This window comes from Ambystoma mexicanum, chromosome 4q, assembly GCF_040938575.1.
Source record: "Ambystoma mexicanum isolate Mex_15411 chromosome 4q, UKY_AmexF1_1, whole genome shotgun sequence".
Classification (NCBI taxonomy): Eukaryota; Metazoa; Chordata; class Amphibia; order Caudata; family Ambystomatidae; genus Ambystoma; species Ambystoma mexicanum.
This window is the reverse complement of record NC_090928.1, coordinates 255,495,220-255,517,006: the sequence shown is the minus strand read 5'-3', so window position 1 is coordinate 255,517,006 and position 21,787 is coordinate 255,495,220. Positions and strand designations below refer to the sequence as shown.

General features: G+C 48.6%; 1 protein-coding gene across 1 annotated transcript in view; it reads left to right on the top strand.

The window, feature by feature from the left end:
• LOC138467651 (glycogen phosphorylase, brain form) overlaps positions 1 to 21,787 on the top strand; it is a 760,591-nt gene that overhangs the window by 362,261 nt on the left and 376,543 nt on the right. The window lies entirely within an intron of this gene.

Sequence of the window (21,787 nt, the reverse complement as noted above, 5' to 3'; positions counted from 1 at the left end):
AGAGCCATTTTGTTGCGCAGATAGCAAGTAGACGGCACCGCACACACCAGCTATATTTTACATTTCACCCAGTGCCGCAGCGTAGCGTTACTGCAATTAAACGTTACGTGTTTGCCCATCCATTCGTGGCGTTAGGTGTCTCGGGAGCTCCCGTTCGGCTACCTCACCGCCACATAGCTCGTAAAATGGATCATGTCAAACTTAAGTCTCCCAATTATATCCTTTGCCTTACGGGATTTGAAGTTTTGATTTTTACGTGATAATGGAAATTAGGAATGAAAACAGTTCCGGGTGAACTAATGACGCAGGTGCTATACCTTCTGGGATTAATGACCACTGCTCTTCGGCTGTGTTGGCAGCGGCACCTCCTTTTCGTTGACGTTTGCCTCTGTGAACCGCCCCTATACTACGCAGAGAAGATATTGCAGCTCGGTCTAGGCATGAAGACACTGAAACAGGCCGCGCTGCGATGTGCAGTGTTATTGTTGACAGCGGTTTGCCTGTGCATTGCACGGTGCAGCGTTAGACCCTATCCCCATGCTCAAAAGCCGTCCCGGGAGGATAGTTCAGCTGCAACGTGTTTGTCATGGAAACAAGACGACGCGAAGCAATACGGGTTCGATCACCTGGTCCGTGCTTAGAAACCTCCGGTTATTTAAGCGCAACTGACACAAAAAAATTGTAATAATGACGCAACCATTCCTGTAACAGCGCCTCGACGCCCGCGGGCTGTGTGAGCGCTTTAAAACAAATGCAAATAAATAGAAGTGAGATATGCTCTCTATCTATTCCAAAATGGTGGTCCACATTGATGCTCTAAACATTTGGAAACAAGTCTTAACTCACTTTTTTGGGTGGATGGAAAAACATTTTTGGAAGCGTGTAAATGCATCCGTAGAAGCTCCGTGCAAGAGTGTCAGTCCTTTTTAAATGGTAAACTCGGTAAGCATGGCGTTATGATTATGGTAAGTACCTTTGTTGTGGGAGATCAGCAGAATGGGAAGACCCGGGTCACATCCATCTCGCTCGGAGCTCTGCATTCAAGCACGTCTTAGGCTTTGCTGGCCCCAGCAGACTCCAGCAATAAAACCTAATGTTTGGGTGCTGATTTCAACACGATAGTTAGGGTCCCCCCATTGCTTAGTGCGGAAAACAGTATGAAGCACCAGTGGGGTGCATACATTATAATGGAGACAAAGAAACACAACCAGGGATTAATATCTATTGATTATAATAAAACGGGCAGCCAGCAAGGAGCTGAAACACTAAGGAGATCTTTTTATTCAAGCTCATAATTTGGTGGGGGGAGGTGTTACGTTAACACTTCAACGTAACGGCTCTCCGCCACCACATTTTCGTCCTTTGCACAGTGGAGTGCAAATGAGGAGGGCAAAAGTCTGCGTACAAGTATGTACGCCGCCTTTTGCTCTCCTCTTTGCACTCTGCCGTGCAAATAGCTTAAACGCTGCCATCCATGAACACCCAGCAGGCGCTGTTTAGAATGGATCCCTATGGAGTCAACCTGCATTTTGCTGGTGCACAAAGCCGGCGGACTCCATAGGGATCCCAAGCATTTGAATCAGCATAAAAATTCAGATGCAAATGCTGGACGATTTGTATGGTGGAGAGAAAGGGAGCGGCAGAAACAAAAGTTGTGTTCCCCCCGTCCTCTTCTGCATACATATGAATAAAATGTGCTGTGGCATGAATGAAAGGCATAAAAGCTTTAGGCAAGGCTTTTATGCTTTTCATTCATGTTACACCACGGAGAAAACTGAGCTCCTAAACGCCCACTGAAAAGCTATAAACTCTTCTTTATCAGCAAGTGGCTGATGTGGAGGAATCAGTGTTAAAAGGCAACGAGATGATAACACTTCTGTATACCCCGAGGGAAGGGACGGCCGGAAGGGCTCCATCAAATGCAACATGCATGGCGAGTGTTGGAAAGTGCACAGTTAAAGCCCCAGAACGAAAGTAATATAGAAAGGACTATATTGCAGTGTTTTAAGACTGCTGCCTGGCAACATGATATGAGTTATTTATAGCGCGCTTAATACCGAGAGGTTTCTAAGCGCAGACCCGGGGATCGAACCTGTGGTTCTCCGTGTCAGCTTGCTTCCAAAGAAAGCACGTTGCCCCTGAGCTATCCTCCCGAGACTGGTGGGGGGCCAGTTGCTGTACCCCCACCCCCTGAGGCTTGATGCCCGAAAGGCCCTGTCACCGTCCATGCCTCTGTTTCATCTTGTTATGTGATGTGATCTTGCATTTCTATAGCACTTTCTGCCATAGTTCATGGCTTCGAAGCACCGGTTGAAAACTCTGTTGTATACAGCCAAATTAAGCAGCACATTTGTGATGTTCTGGTTCACCTTTCAATGAAACACAGAGCCTTGCGCCATCCCCGCATTTACATTTTTTCACACTGGTTACTAACTCGCTGGTACACTATATAAGTATGTTTTACTTTGTCAGTGTGTTTACTTCGTTTAATAAAATTCACAGCAAAAGAAATGTCAACAAAAGGAACCATTTTGTCCCTTGGGGTGAAGTATGAATAACCATTTACTAAACATGGTTGGCAATGACGAGGCTGAGGGATGCTTGGACTGTGGAGACGCTAGATATCTGGTCTCGTGCTCTAAAGGACATGTAAGCTCTGGTGGCAAAGTGACCTGGACTGGACCGGAGGCACACTATAAAATGTACCGACCCCCCAATTGGAATGAGATCTTTGAGGGGAGTTCATTCTCATGGGAGCTGCTGCACTTAGGCAGCCCCATCGTGGGATTTAGAGGCCTACCCAAAGCCTCAATATAGCGGTTTGTGTCCTGGGAGCCTTCTGATTCTCACTCCCCAGAGGAAGCGCTGACATTACCCCACGGAGGAAAAAAGGGAACTCTGAATGGGAACTGCATACCTAGATGTGCTCCTGTGCGGATTACCCTTGGCACACACCCTGCAGACAGCAATTAAGATAAAGATGGAAAAAAGTGATTAGATCAGAGGCCGGCTCTGGGATCTTTTCTTAGGCATTCTTTAAGGATGCTCTGGCACAGAATTTCCATGCTCTGGTGAAGATTTTCCAGTTCCACGCTTCCAACTCGGATGCTATGCGGAGCGGTTTAATAGGTGAAGTCAATGGTTTCTCGCATCACCCGTTACAGAGAGGAAGCGCAAAGCATTTGCGGGTGTCTTCTTGCCGCATGAGTCTTTGAGGCCATAGTGAATACTTGGAAGATTAATTCATTCCTTGTGTAGTTCCTCAATTTGATGAGGAGTGCTGGGTGTGCTGTTTGCAGTTTGCCAGTGCCTGGTGTTTGTCCGTGGGTTGTCCCATGCAAACGTGGTGTTTTGGCAAATGCTGATGGCTGGAATAATATCTCTCCATTCCCTGAATATACTAGATGTGTCCTGAAGATGGCTGGGTTCTTTGAACATTTATATCCCTTTTTTGGCTGAAACTCAAGTAGGCAAAAGAGACTAATGCTGTTTGAATCATATTTCCCTTTTTAGCAATGTTTTTCTTGTGTAGTTGTATTTAGTAGGCGAGAATCCACGTTATTACAGAGCAGTGGAACATTGAGTTTTAGTTCATTGATGCTTACCGGTATTAGCTACGTGTCTCTGTTTGAACAAGCACTTTCTGTGTTCAGTGTACAACGTTGTTTTTAACTTTATGGCATTGTTTGCACACTACGATGAGATAGCACATTAGTGTGTGATTTGGTTGTGTATGACTAGTATGTTTGGTTGCTTGCTGTGTGAGTGGAGTGTTTGTAGAGAGTAATTGTGTGTTTTGTTTTGGTAGCATGAATTGTTTATATTGTAACGGTTTATTGAGAAGCCACCCTCAACACAGGGAGTCCCTTCCCTCCCCACTCAAGTGGTTATTCAACAAACTGTTTAACAGATCATTTTTTTAGACGTATCTCAGACACATATCATGTCCTTTGGATCACTGTCCCCTGTGCTAACAATGAGCCAAGAACCAGGCCGGTGTACAGGAAAGATATTGGTATTTATTTAAATGAACAGTAACAGAAATTGGCACGAAAATATCGAATACACCATTTTATCCGTGGCACAACATAATCAACTTCGCTCAGCATAAATAAATCACGCAAGTGAATTAAAAGAACGCAGACACAATTCTTTTGTTTCTGTAAATCTCACTTCACAAAATAATGAAACTGATCAATAATATGATTTCACCCCAAACCTTTGGTTTAAAATAAACACAGAGTGATGTACTACTTTATTTTTCAGACACCCCGTTGCTTTGGTCTATGTTGGGAAGTCAGACAGAAAAATGTGAATGCTAATTGGAATTTTGGATTTCAGACCCCCGTTATTCAAAGGCCTGTGTTGGGGAAGCTGGATAAAAGGTTGGACTGATTTAAGAACAAAGACACCCCTCTTCCTTATAGAAGTCAGGGTCAGCTGGACAGCAAGGATTATCCAATAAAATTATAGGCTATGGGTTTCAGCGCACACTGGGAAGTGAGCTTTGTTAATTTAGAAATTTAACAATTTTCTCCTTTTTCTGTCACACTGGTTTTTGTGTGTCTCATGTCCTAGTACAGTCCCCCTTACATAGCAGAATTGACATCACCAATTTTCCAATCTTGGGGAAGTTCACTGCAATAATCCCTGCCACTAGGATTGGACAGTTACTCCTCTTTCGTCTCCAAGTCAGGATTTGGTTTAGAGGTTTGGAGAACCATATGGCAATTCTCATTTGTAATCGCCCTTTTGTTCTCCTTTCAACTTTTTGGCAAAAACGAGTTATGTATCACAACTTCATAGTTTTACTAGCAACTGCCATAACAAACATATTTTCTGTTTTAGCTGATCATGGAGAATTATATAAGCCTACCGCCAAATTTGTACGATGTAGCATGGCCATGTGGCACTTTTCTGCTGTTTCCATTAAAAGTACAACCGTTATGAATATGTAAATTATTAAGCATATCCCTAATTTCATTTTCCACCTGCTCACCAACTCTCACATTTGGAACATGTTCAGATCAGCCAGAAACCAAGTCTAACTGGCAATTACATTTCCCAGGGTCACAGGTAGATGCATTTTATATCCCGAAAAACACCTGGAAAGTACATAAAAATGGTACAAAAATGAAATAAATCCACAGTGAATTAAATCAATTGTGAATGTTCATGTTCAGCAAATGGGAGGTCTGCTTCATCCAGGCCAGCCATCTGTCTCCCTGGCCCAGCCTGTGACCAGGTTTTTTTAATGAGTCTCTTTGAAGGTGGTAGTTTGCTCTTTGAAGTGGGTGCCCCCATGTTCACACATATTAGTCATGCTTCAGCCAAGGGTGGATTTCACTGAAGCCCCTACATAACATAATGCATAAGCAAGAAACAATTAATTTGAAACAGCTTGCGTTTAATATTAATTATTTAAGAACATATGGTATATTAATTCCAATGCTCTTTATGCTTCAGGTGAGGACTCAGTACCTCATAGAAGTGTGGATCAAAATATGGTAAAAAAAAAAACAAGAGCACAGCCATCACTAATAATAAGTGAACCCACTGCCCTCATCATTATTGTGTTCGTTTTTTTAGTTTGTTTTTAGTGGCACAAACAAGACCCTGAAGAATTTCCCATATTGTCAATTCAATCAGATGTGGAGGAAAGAAACATGTTGGGACGTTTTAGTATACATTTATAAGTATGTATGTGGGAGAATGAGTAGTATGCATGTTGCAAGTTGAACTCTTAATGACTATCATTGCACTACATTAGTGGAACAACACTGAGTAATATCTGTTGTAGTACATGTCTTCATTTTTGTTGTGCGTATTATACAAACATAACTATTTTAATGTTAATATATAACTAATAAAATATGTTTTTTTGTAAGCAAATCTAAGGTGTTTCTCCAGTTCACTAAAAACCTAGATTGTGTGTGGCAATTTCCAAACAGAAGTTGAAAAGCTGTTATACGGGTACCCCCACCCTCCTGAAACATATTCTCACTCACAAGCATTTGTGTTCTAAAATGTAAGGTTTGCAATCTTGTTGAGGGGTTGCTTGTAGAGTTTGTGTGCTCTCCCTCACGCCTCTCACAGTAGTATAGTGCCCCTGCTTTCAGAGCCAGCAAGTCTGCAGGACACTGGGCTTTGAAACACCTTCGGTAGCACATTTTACTGTGAGGGTCATTAGATGAGAGATGTGACACCCGGCTGGAAGTGGGAGATTTCCTTTGTGAAGTTTTGACCACAGCTAGAAACAGGTTTTCCATGAAGACAAAGTGGCTCTTCAAATGTCACAGGTGTTTTGTAGGTGAAACATAATATACATTGCTTTTGTCAACCCACACATCATGTTTTATTTTCCTGACATTTTTCTGTGAGCAGTGATATTTATTTTCCAATTTAGCTTTTTAAAAGCCGTTTTTATTTGCGCACACATGTGTAGGCCGTTTTTGCTTTCAATGTTTAAAAATCCTGTTTTCATGTCACAGGGATCTTTGATTCCTCCTTCTTTTGTAAATTAAACTGCTGCTTGTCCATCGGTAATGACAGGTAGGCCCCTTTCTGTTTCCACATGGCTCTTTAACTTTACTTGAAAGACAGAAGCAAAAGCCAGGCCGTTTTTGTTTCAGTGTTTAAATGCCTGCTATTCATGTGAAAGGGACTTCTGTTTGAAGCCTTTAAATGCACCCCACAATATGTTGTTTGTTTGTTTGTTTGTTTATTTGATAATGCGCACAAAACCCAGGGGTAGCCGGGCGCAGCAGTCATAAGAATACTTGAGTTTAGGTTACATACATGGAATACATACAAGGAATGCAGTACATGAAGAAATTACAGAACAGGTATACAGAGTGCATTAGGTAAAAGATACGTGAAATACAGGTTCCTAGTATGAGGTAGTCTAATGTCAGATAACAGAGGTAACAAGGCAGTTAAAATGCTAATCGGTCCTGGCCTAGCGCAATTGTAGGTCGTCATTGGTCCAAAGCCAACTTTTCACTTTGCATCTAAATCTGGTGTAGGGTAGGTTGGCTCTCAGTGCGGTGGGCAGTGCATTCCAGGCGCGGGCAGCTCTAACAGGGAAGCTTGCCCCACCCGCTTTGTATAGTCTGAATCTGGGTATTTCAAGTAGAAGGTGGTTAGAAGCTCTAGTGTGTTGAGTAGAGGATTTTCTTGTCAGTCTGGCCGAGATATATGGGGGCGCAGTGTTATTCAAGCTTTTGTGGGTGAGGGATAGTGTCTTGAGGAGAACTCTATCACTGATTTTTAACCAATGCTGGGCTTTTCTGATGTTAGAGATGTGGGCTCTACGGGGTATGTCCAGAGCTGCTCTAAGAGCATTGTTCTGCAGTATTTGCATTTTGTTTATGACAGTTTTGCTGGCACCTGCATAGAGGGCGTTACAATAGTCCAGTTTCGACATTGATATGCATTGTTATTATCATATACTGTATTTTAATGCTCTTGTGCCTCAGATGCTTTCGTACTTTATGCACTTTCATATTGCTTCTTTAACATTGTTTGATGATATATTTGCAAATTAAAACATGTCAAATTAAATATGCATTGGATTTTCTCTTGTGTTTGGTTTATGGTTCCTACGGATCCGCTGCTGTTAAAATAATTTATGTCGGTAGACCTCAAGTGTGTGTTTTTTTTCTGGCCCAGAAACAAAACAAGGCCTGTCCTGCTCTCCATGATAGCGGAGAGCTCACCTGATAGCGATTCCTTCTTTCACGCTCAACAGCTGGGGCCCCCGAAGCTCTACAGTGTTGTGTGTTACCTCTGTGACGTGTTAGTGTGATGATGACAAAACGCGTCATAATGCAGGTGTTAATCTATGAAGGGCTAGACACGTGTGAACGAGCAGTCTCTTCTGTGACTGCAGCAGGGGCCAGTATCAGATTTACTGTCATCTACACACCAGTGGCTAGTGCACTGGAACACTGTCGCAGCTTCCAGCAACTGGCGACGAGAGGTGGAGGGCCCCATGATGCTTCGGCAACCGGCACTGCTTGGTGCTCTTTTGGTCCACACCATTCTCTGGGATCCACGCAATTTCTCACTGCTGGAGTTGTGTCGTGCTTTGGGTATCCAATGATAAAGGCATCTGGCAAAAGGTTGCCCGGGGGCAACATTTCCATAGATTTGCACTCCCAAGACAATCAAGCACTTTCCCCAAATATTCTAGGCCTGGAGTTAGAATAGTGAATAATACCCGTCATAGAATGTGTGTGGGAAGGCTTTTAGGGGTGCAGAGAAAATAATCACCCTTTTCCCTGAGGACCTTTTCACATAGAAGCGTGCTTTGTAGTCTTCAATCTGGTTCTGCTGGCCGCATTGTTGTCTCAAGGGCCAAATGAGGTGCAGTAAGAGTGGCTTTCTCCACGGCATGGAACGTACATAGCTTCCATAGTTAACCTCTCTCTTGCTTCTTCCATCTTTCAATTGTTCTTTGTGGTTTTGGCGCTTTTTGGTGGCATAAGCCACCAAATATCGACAAAACAATAGCTACAAGAAGAAAAGGGGTTCCAAGAAGCAGTCTTTGTTGTTGGCATGACAACTGGAAATGCTTTGCCATACCATCGCCAATGCGCCAAGTGTTACTTACTTCTTGTTGTAATACGTGGATGTATTCCAATAGTGGCTTGTTTAACATATTTCTCCCAATCAGGAGTACTGTCACATGTCTGTGTGATTTGCAATGCTGGAACTGCAGAGGGATCACTTTGGAAGGCCTGCGCTTCTAGGACACGGAAATCGGTATGCGTGGAAGCTCTATGTCACAGGCAACTGACATGTTAAGTGCAGTCAGAGTACCCGAACATGCGGCTGCCTAACCTGCTGGGGCACGAGAAGCTGAGCGAGGTGCTGCAGCAGGCCTTCTCCAAGATCCCGCTGGTACAGAAGCCCAGCACCGAAGGGGACCACCCTTGTATGAGGTGCCTGTCAGAGGCAGCCCTTCGGTAGGGTGACCAGACGTCCCGGAATTAAGCCCCCTCTTCCGCCGTCCTGAGAGTATTTTTAATTAAAAAATCCCGGTCCTGGGAAGAGAAGGGTAGTCACTGCAGACATACAACAATTAAAGTGAGCATTTTTACATAATATACAGTTCCCCAGCTTTACATTATCAGATATGACACCGAAGGGCAGCCTCGAACCTACAACCTTTTTGTTCATAGCTATATGCATTTACTAATTGTGCCACCGGGACCAGTGAACAAACTCGCATAGCCTGTAAAAACTATGAAAGGAAAACCGCTCTAGTGTCGTATACATTTTGCAAACCTGCAGTTAATAATAACTGCGGGTCAGTTCGCGCCTGATAAGTAAAGAGTTGCCAGCTGAATACTTTGGCTCCGTGTCTCATTTGAAATATTGATCTATTGTCTAATTACTAGTGCATGCCGATATCTAACAATGGCGACAAGACTACCACTACAATAGAAAATTGCTGTGAACCCTGCACGCCGCTGACATTCTATCATCCGATGCTGTTGAACGGCAGCACACACAGCTGACACCCGGGCCGGCCGACGGCCCAGGACAACACGGCCAAACGCTCAACCTGCCTCAATTACTGAGCAAGCTGCATTCCACCGCTGGACTACACCAATGCGGCAGACGACCCAGACCGTTCACCGCAGTACAACGCCACAGGTGCGCAGCACGAGCCACTCAATACTATGCTGATCAGTACAACGATTTTCAAGTAGGCCTTATCTCCCACGCTTCAATTACATCGCCACGGAGGGCACACTCCGGACCGCATCACCACGTCGAATTTACACATGAATTCAGACAGTAAGACGGACAGAATTACAAGAGTCCTTCGCATCCGCCACTGACGAATTCCGCAAAGCGCGTGAATGATAATAACATACGCACGCCGCGTATAACACGTAGTCTCTGGAAACATAGGCCCACAGGCACCGGCATGGTGCAAAGCACCTGAACACTTACTCATATCAGCACCAACTGCTTCATCACGCAGCAATTCCAACCTATTCCAATTGCACATTAAACGCTGGGCAATTTCTTTCACACAATGAGCTAGGAAAGTTTTGTCTGAGGCCCCCCCAGCCAAGTGTGACAGAAGACAGCAGCCAATCAATATTTATTTCACGGGGTGAAAAGTGAGAACCAAAGCCCCCCTGCCACCATGTCCAGCAATGAAGCTGACAGCGGCCTGCAGAGCCCTCAATCTAACTCTACTCCAGCCCACGCCCAAAGAAGAAAGTGGCTCTGACTCACTACAGCTTCAGACCATGCAGCACTTCGACATCGCTGACACCAGCAGCTTGGCCCTCAGATGTGCCAGGTGGCTTAAGGAGCTACAAATATATATCGATGCATCAGGAGTCCGAGAGGAAACGCTGTCTAAGAGGTATTCTCATGCATTTGGTTGGCCAAGTGGTGAGAGACATTGTGTTCGAAATGCCTGAAAATAACACAGACACATTTCAAGGAGTAATTGATTCATTAAATAATTACTCTGCGCCATTGAGAAACGTAGATTACGAGAGACATATTTTTCACACCACCACTCAAGACAAAGGAGAAAATATGGACAACTTTGTAATGAGATTGCGGAAACACACCAAATATTGTGACTTTGACAGATATTCCACAGAAGAAGCAATGAAGTCGCAGGCAATATCAGGCTGTGAGTCTCCTGAATTCTGCAAGAAATTGCTGCAAAAGAGCAGGACCCTGGAAGAAATCCTCAAGCTAGCGAGAGCAGACTCTGCTCTATCTCTACGACCGAATCACTTGGCAACATTAAAATTACACAGTCCACATCCTCAGCCATTGTGTGCCCCATTCGCACACCAGAAAACCCAGCTGAACAAAAGAAATGCTATAGATGCGGGTACAAGTTCCCACACGTAGGCCCATGTCCAGCCATAGGACACCACTGCGACAAATGTGGAGGTGAGAATCATTTCCAGTCAGTCTGCAGAAACATCAGATTCTTTCAAGCAGCGAAAACCAGCAGAGAGTCCAGGAGACAGGATGAACATCGATCAAGGCGGGAAAGCTCACAGCGCAACCCAGGGCAATGCCCCACCGACATGAGGCGCAGTTCTCATAGCGACCCACGTGAATCATCACACAGAGACAGATGGCGTGAAGAGAATAGAGACCACTCCAGTCACTACAGGAGCAGGCGAGACTCGCAACAAAGGGCCCTGAGACAAAAAGTCAGATATCTGGAGGAATCTCCACAACGCAGACGGAACTCGCACTCCTCCTCATCCAGCAGAGACAGAAAGAGAGAATACGTCCATGCCATAGGGAACAGCATTGCCACAGAAGACAGTCCGACATTATTACTACAGCTAAATGGACAGAGACGTGAATTTCTGATCGACACCGGAGCTACGGTAAATGTGATCAGCGATGACACCTACAAGTCCCTAACAAGCAAGAAATAATTAAATGAACCCGACACGCAAATCTACCCCTATGGGCCAAACAGGCCCCTTATACCGAGGCATGTTCACAGCCACGTCATAAAAGGAGAGGTACCAGGTGGAAGCATACTGAGTTTCCAGTCAGCCATTCAAATGGGCCTCATTCACATAATGTATCAGATCATGTCTGCACACACGATCAATCCGAAGGAGATGATACAGAAGATGTTTCCATCATTGTTCAAAGGACTGGGAAAACTCAAAGACAAACAGATAAAATTGCACATAAACACACAAATTCCACTGGTCGCCCAACACTCTAGAGGCATTCCCCTAAACATTCAAAAGCACGTTGTAAATGAAATCCAGTCCCTGTTAGAACAAGACATAATTGAACCAGCATTAGGGCCCACCCCATGGGTGTCCCCCATCGTGCCAGTGCCCAAAAAGGAGAAAATTGCCAGCATACGAATCTGTGTGGACATGAGGGCCCCCAACGTGGCCATAGAAAGGGAACGTCATCTTGCACCCCGGATGACGGACATGATGCATCTACTCCATGGTGCGGAAGTATTTTCAAAACTGGACTTAAATAAGGGCTATCATCAGCTTGAACTACACCCATCCTCCAGATACATCACTACATTCCCCACTCATCTAGGACTTTTCAGGTACAAGAGGCTTCGTTTCGGCGTATCATCCGCAGCCGAAATATTTCAAAACGAGATCCACCAAGTCATCAAGCACATCTCAAACTGTCTGAATTATAGTGATGACATCCTAATCTTCGGCACCACGCAAAAAATACACGACAACACTATAAGGAGAGTATGCATGGCCCTGGAGGATGCTCATCTTACACTCAACCCCGACAAATGCGAACTTAGTAAGTCAACTCTAAAGTTCTTCGGTCACATATTTTCAAGTAGTGGCTTACAACCTGACCCAGAAAATGTGCAAGCACTGGTAGAAGCTCCCACACCCACTTCAGTATCAGCCGTATGATCTTTTCTGGTAATGGCGAGCTACTGTACGCGATACATCCAATACTTTGCGTCCGTAAGCACACCCCTTCGACTACTCACAGGGAAAAATACAGAATTTTACTGGTCCCATGAATGCGAAGAAGCCCTCCAGGAAATCAAGAAAGGTATTGTGTCAGCCTCCTGCATGGCATACTATGACCCAGACCTCAACACAGAACTGACAGTAGACGCCAGCCCCATTGGCTTAGGGGCAATATTAGCATAGACACAGCCTGGAGCCTCTCCTACCTCCCCGAGGCGCATCGTAGCATACGCAAGTCGCAGCCTCTCAGCAACCGAATGTGCATACTCACAGCCAGAGAAGGAAAGTCTAGCGGTTGTATGGGCGTGTGAACACTACCACCTGTTCCACTATGGACGCCCATTCACCATCATCACTGCCCACCAGGCACTGGCCACAATCTATGGCAAACCAACAGCTAAAATGCCCCCGCACATCGCAAGATGGGGACTCAGGTTGCAAGAATACTCCTTCAAAATCATACACCACCCGGGGAAAGACAACAACCCAGCAGACTTCTTGTCTAGACACACGCTCCCAGCTCATGATGAGCGAAGGTCCACTAAAACGAGTCAATACATACATTACCTAATAACCAACGCACTTCCCAAATCAATCACGAGTCCTCAACTGGCTGAAGCCATGAATACAAGAATGCCTGCAGTCAGATCAATGGCATGTCAAGGACAAGCATGGACAACCCATGTCACCAGAGGAAGAGAGACATTTCTGCCCATTCAAATTGATCAGACACACCCTATCCATGTCCCCGGAAGGGCTCTTGCTGAAAGAAAACATAATTGTCATCCCGGCAGATCTGCAAGAGCAAGTGCTTACACTAGCCCACTCGGTGCAGAGAGGAATTGTGTTGACGAAACGACAGCTCAGAACCAAGGTATGGTTTCCCCTGATGGACGAGAAAGTAGAACAACTGCTAGGCAATTGCATCGCATGTAAGGCAGTCGCTCCATGCACCTTCCCCCAGCCTCTCAAGATGACAGCTATGCCAGCGCAGGTATGGGACGAAGTAGCTGTAGACATGTTTTGTCCACTGGCCAACGGCAAGTATGTGTTGGTAATCATCGACGAGATGCCCAGGTTCCCAGAGGTACATCTCATTCATACCACCAGCATCCAGGCTGTCATACCAGCTCTAGACAAGACATTCGCAGACTATGGGATTCCAACCATAGTGAAATCAGACAATGGTCCACCTTTCAGTGGACATGACTTGGCCATGTTCGCGGAACATCTCGGTTTTCAACATCGCAAGATTACTCCTCTGTGGCCACAGGCCAATGGAATGGTGGAGAGATTCATGGAAAACCTGAAACGAACTCTCCAAGTCTGCTCCATCACCAATGGTTCTTTCATGTAGGCCATATGCACTCTACTGATGGACTACAGAAATACACCACACAGTTCAACAGGAGCATGTCCCTCTGCTTTAATGTTTGGACGAGTGGTAAGAACCATGCTGCCACACAATCCAAACGGCATCCTTCCTGACACATATATCGACATGGCACGCACAAAGGACAAGGAGAACAAAGCAAAGATGAAAGGATATGCGGATCTGTGAAGGAAGGCAAAACTATGCACCCTCCAAATAGTAGACCAAGTGCTGGTCCGACAATCACAGGATGCCAAAGACGCTTTCAATTCTCAACCAATGATTGTGACACACATACAAGGGTCCATGATAAATGCTGCAAGCCCCCAAGGTACCATCACACGGAACTCATCATTCTTTCAAAGTTTCAAAGGTGGTCAAACCTAGGAAAACAACCACCTCACTTCAGAGGAAGACTCCTCTGATGACAGTGCCAGTGACGGCCCCACAAGTGGTGCTCTCCCTGCCCACAGCCCTTCACGAAGAGTGATAAGCAAACCCTCTAGGTGGATAGAGGAAATTAACTAACAGCTCATGGTAAGGAAGGGGGAGATGTAATTTCTTGTTTCTAATGTTATGGTCGTGGGCTGCGACCCACCTGCAACGTCCTATTTTATTTCCACTGTTATGTTTGTGGGCTAAAACCCACGTGTTCACTTTGTGGGCGGGGTTCAGTTTGCGCCCGATAAGTAAAGAGTTGCCAGCTGAATACTTTGGCTCTGTGTCTCATTTGAAATATGAATCTATCGTCTGATTACTAGTGCATGCCAATATCTAACAGGGTGCTAGTCCTACTTTTATGTTTTTGGCCTATCCCGGTTTTTGTTTTTCAAAATCTGGTCACCCTACCCTTCGGCTCCCCTGTGCAGAAAATCCCCCCTGAAGTGATGTGCTCAGAAGAGGCAGCACGCCCCGGTGCCTCAGTGTGGACCGCCTTTAGCGCGGCGACTGTTTACAAAAAAAACCTGAGGAATAATCCCCTGTGTCAGGCTGTCACCCTCCCCCAAAGCTGTCCTGCCTGTCTTATCGTGCTCTTCCCCACGTGACTATTGGGGAATCCAGGAAGGAGAATGGAAGTTTTCTTTTAACACAGAATCTAAATTGGGTGAGCTGTCGCAAACACGTAAGAATAGCATAGATGAGGAAAGGCAATTTTCAGAGGCTCGTGCCATTACAGGGTGAGGTGTACACTCAAGGTGTTTCTTCTCTAAATGTGCAATATTTTCGAGCTTAAATGCGATGCGGGTGTGAAAGTGCGCAATGCTGGGAGCCGTGCCTTCAACTGCTAGTTCCTCGCTGGTCCATTAATTGGGAAAATGCCCGTGGGCTTGGGTTTCAGAAGCCAGTTAGCTCTGTTTAAAATACGTATGTCAGCACCGATAATTGACCAGGTTTTTTTTTAAATCCTGCACTATAATAGGGAGGAATTTAAGAAACGGTGGCGCTGCCCCGTGTGGGACGCGCACGCCGCGGCGTGATGTTGCACGTCGCCGCGTGCAAGTTAAATAAACGGGGCGTTCCCGGACGCCGCAGAGCGACCGGGGAGCCCGAACTAGATAGACGTGTGTCGTGTGTGGTCTGTCTAGTGTGGGGGCTCACGGGCACGCATGGGGGCCAGGACACACCCCCAACAGTGGCGACGAGTGCAGACGGATGCCCGGGCCCGGCGGTGAAAGGCATTCCGAAATTTTTCTCCATGATACGGAACGTTCGTTAGTGTTTCGTTTCACGCCGTGGCTGCGAACCGTACACGCGGCTGACGGCCACTTTGTTTATAAGGCCGTGGAACTTCACCAGGCTCCGGTTTGGAGGGTGAAAGCGATCCAGGTCCAATTTTTGGATATTCTGATTGCAGGCAGCATAACCTGCATGCCCATGCCTGATTTGTGTATTTTACTCCAGTTTTGGGATTCCTACGTCGAGTGAAAGCTATGGGAAGGACTAATATGGCTGGGCCAGATTAGTCCACTCCACCATCTCAGCTTAATTTTTGGGACATCCACACCACTGTGGCCTGCAGCAAGGTGGAGACACGGCTCTTTTTTGTTCCCTTCATCATCAGGACGCTGTGGCTTCTTCTTTGTCTCCTTCATCATCACGAGGTTGGCTGCAGTGGAGGCTCTTCTTCTCGTCTGGTGGCTCGTGGTTGGAAGCGATCCCAGGTGAGCTTGGGGACTAGTCATCATCGCCTCTCCCCCAGTTTGGACTGCCATTGTGCCTGGAGAGGGGGAGGAGGTCTGTTGGTGTGGTGCTGAGGGGAAATTGAGCTGCGGCCCCCCAGGACACAAGGAGGGGGTGCCTGTGCGCTCAAGCCCATGAGTGACTCTGATGATCAGGAGGGTGGGGCCGCCGCAGCTGCTGAAGATCCTCAAGACGGTGACCAGGTGGCACAGCCTCAGCAGGCCTTACAGCCTCCAGTGCTTCTAGCACAGCAACCAGCGCCACAGCCTCAACAGGCCCCACAGCAGCCCCCGCAAGGAGGGGGTCAGGCGCCTGCACCCCAGGCTTTACCCGGGGCACAGCTAGGTGCTCCTCAAGGACCTCTCGTCATGGCTCAGGCTAGAGCCCAGGCTGCCCAAGCTGCCCTGCAGCCCATCCCTGAATTCGATGCATCGGGGACACCTTCCAGCATGGGGCCTCGGTGGAGGAGGTGGGTTGCTCGCCTGGACATGTACTTCAGAGCTGCTCAGGTGACAGACAATGACAGCATGGTGGCCACAATGTTGTATTCGGCAGGGCCTGCGGTCCAGGAGATCTTCAAGTCGCTCACCCCGGTGGACCAGTCTTATGATGCGGCCAAGGCAGTCCTGCTTGCTCACTTTCTGCCCCTTGCCAATGTGGACTACGAAAGGTTTGTCATGTTGTCGGCCAAGCAAAAGGACGATGAGACTCTGGACACCTTTTATGGTCGCCTGCGCCGCCTCTCCCAAGGATGCGCATGGGGGGATGCGGAGGACATGATGCGCACAATGCTGATTCAGGCATGCTCCTCTGGCAAACTCAGGAGGCAGGTTCTGAGAGAGCCGGGCCTCACTCTACCCCGCATATTGGAACTAGGCCGGTGACATGAGGTGGCCAAGGCCCGCGCCAACAAAATGGAAGCGGGGTCACGCTCGATGAAGTCGGAGGAGGTGTGTGCGGTCTGGCGGGGTGGCAGAGGAACAAGAAGACCTGGTGGAGGACCCCGGGACAGGGCAGGAAGATCAGGGGAGTCGTGCCAGAAGTGTGGCTATGACCTCCCCCACCCGACAGAGTGCCCAGCAGCGGGGAAGGTTTGTGGCCGGTGTGGCCTGCCGGACGTGGACTGCGCACCAGAGCCGACCACCAAATGTGGCCCAGGTAGACCAAGGTGAGGAGGAGGCCCAGATGGATGAGGCAGAGGAAGACGAGGAAGAGAACATTTTCTTTGTTTCGAGCGTGGGGATCCTGAAAGGGAAGAGCAGGAGGCAGCCAAGGTGTGTGGTGGAGGTGAACCACTCGCCGGTTCCGGTGCTGGTGGACACGGGGGCCTCAGTCAATGTCATGGCGAGGGGACACTACGATACCATGGACCCGCCACCAGACTTGGCCACACCGAGAGCCCGCATATTTGCTTTTGGAGGGCTGGAGCCTATACCGCTGGACGGTGCATTTGTGGCGAAGGTGGAGCATGAGGGCTCGACGATCAAGGCTCGGTTCTATGTCACCCCTGTGAGTAACAACACTCTCCTGAGTTGTGCCGCTGCAGAGGCCCTGGGGATTGTCACTTTCGCGTACTCGGTGTACTTGGAGGACATCAATGACCTGCTCGATAAGTACACTGCCCTCTTTAACGGCATTGGGATGATGACTGGTGACCCGGTCAGGCTGCATATCGACGAGTCTGTACAACCCATTGCCCTAAAGCACCGGAGGGTGCCGTTTCATCTGAGGGAGCAGGTTGACAAAGAGCTAGACAACCTGGTGAATCTGGATATTATTGAGAAAGTCGAGGGCCCGACGCTGTGGGTATCCCCTATTGTTGTGGCAAGGAAACCGAAACAACCGGACTCTGTTCATATTTGTGTGGACATGAGGCTGCTCAACAAGGCCATCAAGAGAGAGCGGCACCTCACCCCGACTATCGATGACATTATCGCCGAGGTGCAAGGGGCCCGATTTTTCTCCAAGCTAGATCTACGAGCAGGATACCATCAGGTTGTCCTCCACCCTGAATCCTGGTACATAACCACATTCACCACCCACCGGGGGCTGTACAGGTATAAGAGGTTGAGCTTTGGGGTGTCATCGGCTGCAGAAGTATTTCAAAACATCATAAGGGGCGCCCTCGCTGATCTGGAGGGTGTCCTCAACATTAGCGATGACATTCTGGTATTTGCCAAGTCGGAGGTGGACCATCTGAGGAGGCTGGCAAAGACCTTTGAGAGGCTGCAGTCGCTGGGCCTCACCCTTCACAGGGACAAATGTGAGTTCCTGCGCCCCTCCATTGAGTTCTTCGGGTTCGTGTTCAAGGAGGGGGGGGTGTCACCAGATCCAAGGAAGGTCAGGACATTAAGAAGGCGCAGCCCCCGGAGTCGGTGTCGGACGTGAGAAGCTTCCTTGGCATGGTGACCTACTGCGGGCGCTTCATCCAAAATCCCGCCTCGAGGTCCGAGCCGCTCAGGGCATTGACGAAGAAGGAGACAGTCTGGCATTGGGGCCCACTGGAGCAGTCGGCCTTTGAGGACACTGACAGCGGAAGACACCATGGCGTTCTTCGACCCGGCGCTGCCGTCGGAGATCATTGTGGACGCGAGTCCATTTGGCCTGGGGGCAGTTCTGACTCAGGTGGACCGGGATGGGAGCGTTCGCCCAGTGGCGTATGCCAGTAAGCCACTCTCGGACACGGAGCAAAGATACTCCCAAATTGAGTGGGAGGCCCTGGCGGTCCTCTGGGGATGCAGACATTTTCAGCTCTATGTCTTGGGGCGTCCTGTGACCGTGGTGACTGACCACAAGACCCTGCTCCCGATTCTGGCTGGATCATCCTCGAAGCCCCCGGCCAGGATTGAGAGATGGATGCTCGCCCTGCTCGAGAATGGAGTCACCCTGGTGTACCGGCCAGGGGCCAACAATGCAGCAGACTACCTCTCCCGACATCCCGGAGTGCGCGGGGAAGAGGAGTATGACACCTGTGCAGAGGAGGCCGATGGCCATGTCCGGATGGTGGTGGAAGGGGCCACGCCAAATGCGATGCCCCTGTCGGAGCTGGAGGCTGCGGCGGCAGCGGATGAGTGTTTTCAGATCCTAAAGAACTCGATGCAGCACGGCTCCTGGAAATCCATCTTGGAGGCTCTGGCAGGGCGGACCTAGGAGGCCAAGACTGGACTCGAGCAGTTGTGGAAGGTGAAGGATGAGTTGTCTTTCTCGACGTCGGGATTGCTGCTCCGAGGTGATCGCATCGTGGTCCCCCAGTGTAAGGTACAGGAGGTGATCACTCTGGCCCACCAGGGACACCAGGGTGCCGCCAAGACCAAGGCGAGGCTGCGGCTGAAAGTCTGGTTCCCGGGCTTGGAAAGAAGGGTGGATGAGTTTGTGGCGGTGTGTGTGTGGTGCCAGGCGGCTTCCCCCGTGCAGCGAGAGCCGACCATCGAGGCGATGCCCCAGGGGACCCGCCCCTGGGAGGTCGTCCATGCGGACTTTAGGTCAACGGCCGTGGGAACCCACTTCATCGCAATTGTTGATGAGTACTCATGGTACTCGTGGAGTCGGTGGCCTTCGAGCATGTGGTCGTAGCGGTGGAAAAGATATTTGCGGCCCATGGGTTCCCTGTGACTCTGTGTTCGGACAATGGGTCGCCATTTCAAAGTGAGCGGTTCTCTGAGTTCATGGAAAGCTGCGGAGTCAAGCACAGGAAGATATCCCCGTTGTGGCCTCGCGCTAATGGAGACGCTGAAAGGCTGATGCAGACCCTGAATAAGACCTTCAGGATTGCTCAGGGACAAGGGCAGCCCCTCCAACGCGCCCTTTATCAATTCCTACGGGTGTACCGCACCACTCCACATGCCTTCACCGGGGTCGCCCCTGCGGGGGCTCTGTTCAGGCGGTGCCCCCGGGGTCTACTGCCCGAGGTCCGGGAGAAGGAGCCCGGGGTGATCGACACTCAGCAGGTTGAGGCCGATAGGAGGACCAGGATTGACCAGGAGAACCTGCGAAGGGGTCTTCGCCCCCAGCAGCTGGAACCGGGGGACGAGGTGCTCATTCGAAAAAGACACCCCCATGGCAAGCTCTCGCTCCCCTACGAACCGGAGCCACTGGACGTGGTGGCTGTGAAAGGGTCCATGGTGACGGCATCGGATGGACGATCTGCTGTCACCCGAAATGTCAGCTTCTTCAAGAAGCTGGGTGACTCCCGAACTGAACCACCCCTGGACCCTGACATGGCGGAGGTGCCTGAGGACGTTGGAATCCCTGTGAGCGCCCAGAGCTCTCCAGTCCGGGGAGCTGTGACTGATGGACTTCCCGTGCCGGAGGTAAGCGGGAGGTACCCCCAGAGGGCTGGGCGAGGGAAACCCGCTTATCTCAGCGAATACGTGTTGGGACATGTGGAGAGTCAACCGGAGTGAGGGGATCCGGGTGGCTGACATTAAAGGGGCATGGGCTCATCATATTGGTGTTATTTTGTGTGTGTGGTTTGCAGTGTTTAATAAAGGCAATTGTGTTTCCTCCCGAAAAAGGAGGAGTGTGGCGCTGCCCCATGTGGGACGCGCACGCGGCGGCATGACGTTGCATGTCGCTGTGTGCAAGTTAAATAAACGGGGCGTTCCCGGATGCCGCAGAGCGACCGGGGAGCCCGAACTAGATAGACGTGTGTCGTGTGTGGTCTGTCTAGTGTGGGGGCTCACGGGCACGCATGGGGGCCAGGACACACCCCCACCAGAAACCCGGTCACGTACAGAAGATCGCTTATTTTTGATAAAAATTATTTTGCATTTAAACAAAAGTTTACATACCGCTGTCGGTGGCCGAACTCCAAAGCCTGATTCAGAGACGGGTCGTTATGGTGCTGTGTAATTTGGAATGCCAGCACGAATCTTGGCTTGGCCTGTATGTCTGTGGCCCAGGATGCATGTGGCCTGTATATCCTCTGCCTGCTTATTATATTGACTAAGCAGTATTTATTTTACAACATACTACCTAAAGACGCTATTTATAGCAGCTGCGGTTGCATTCAGTTTCTACACAAGAAGATGCGTGCAAAATATGTGGAAGGAACTGTGTTGAATGCACACCTGACCACATCACATTATTACAACTTTACTCCTGCCTCATTACTATGGTATGACCCCGCCAGACCACCAGCAAACATTTCTGGTATATAGGGTAATACTAGGGAAATCATGTGGGGGGGATGCCCTGTCCGCCTATTTTTTTTAATAATAATAATAATTTAACATTTATATAGCGCTACGAACCCTCAGGTATCGGAGCGCTGCTTATTATTACCCACAGTGTGTGGTGCTCATTTATTGACCTCGGAAGGATGAAAGGCTGAGTTTGGCCCTGCCGGGATTCAAACCTATGTCTCGGATGTCAAAGCGATCACTCTACTCGCTGTGCTATCGGACTGGCTGATAAATGGAATTCTGACATCTGCAAAAATCTGTAATGTTACAACTTAAAAGAGCATGCATGCACGCCATGGATTCTGCGCAGGTCAGGGTAATGAAGGGGCTGTCTTCAGTGTACATCTTGTGCAGCGCTGCGTATGGTGTGTGTGCCGATTACAATAGGACACCCTTCCCCCACTCTCTCTACCCCCACCCATCCTACCTCCAATCTCTATCCCAACCATCCTACCAACTCTCTCTACCCCAATCTATCACCACTCTTTCTACTCCCACCTCTCTCTCTAACACCATCCACCCACCCTACCCCCTCTCTCTATCCCCTCCCATCCCCAATCATC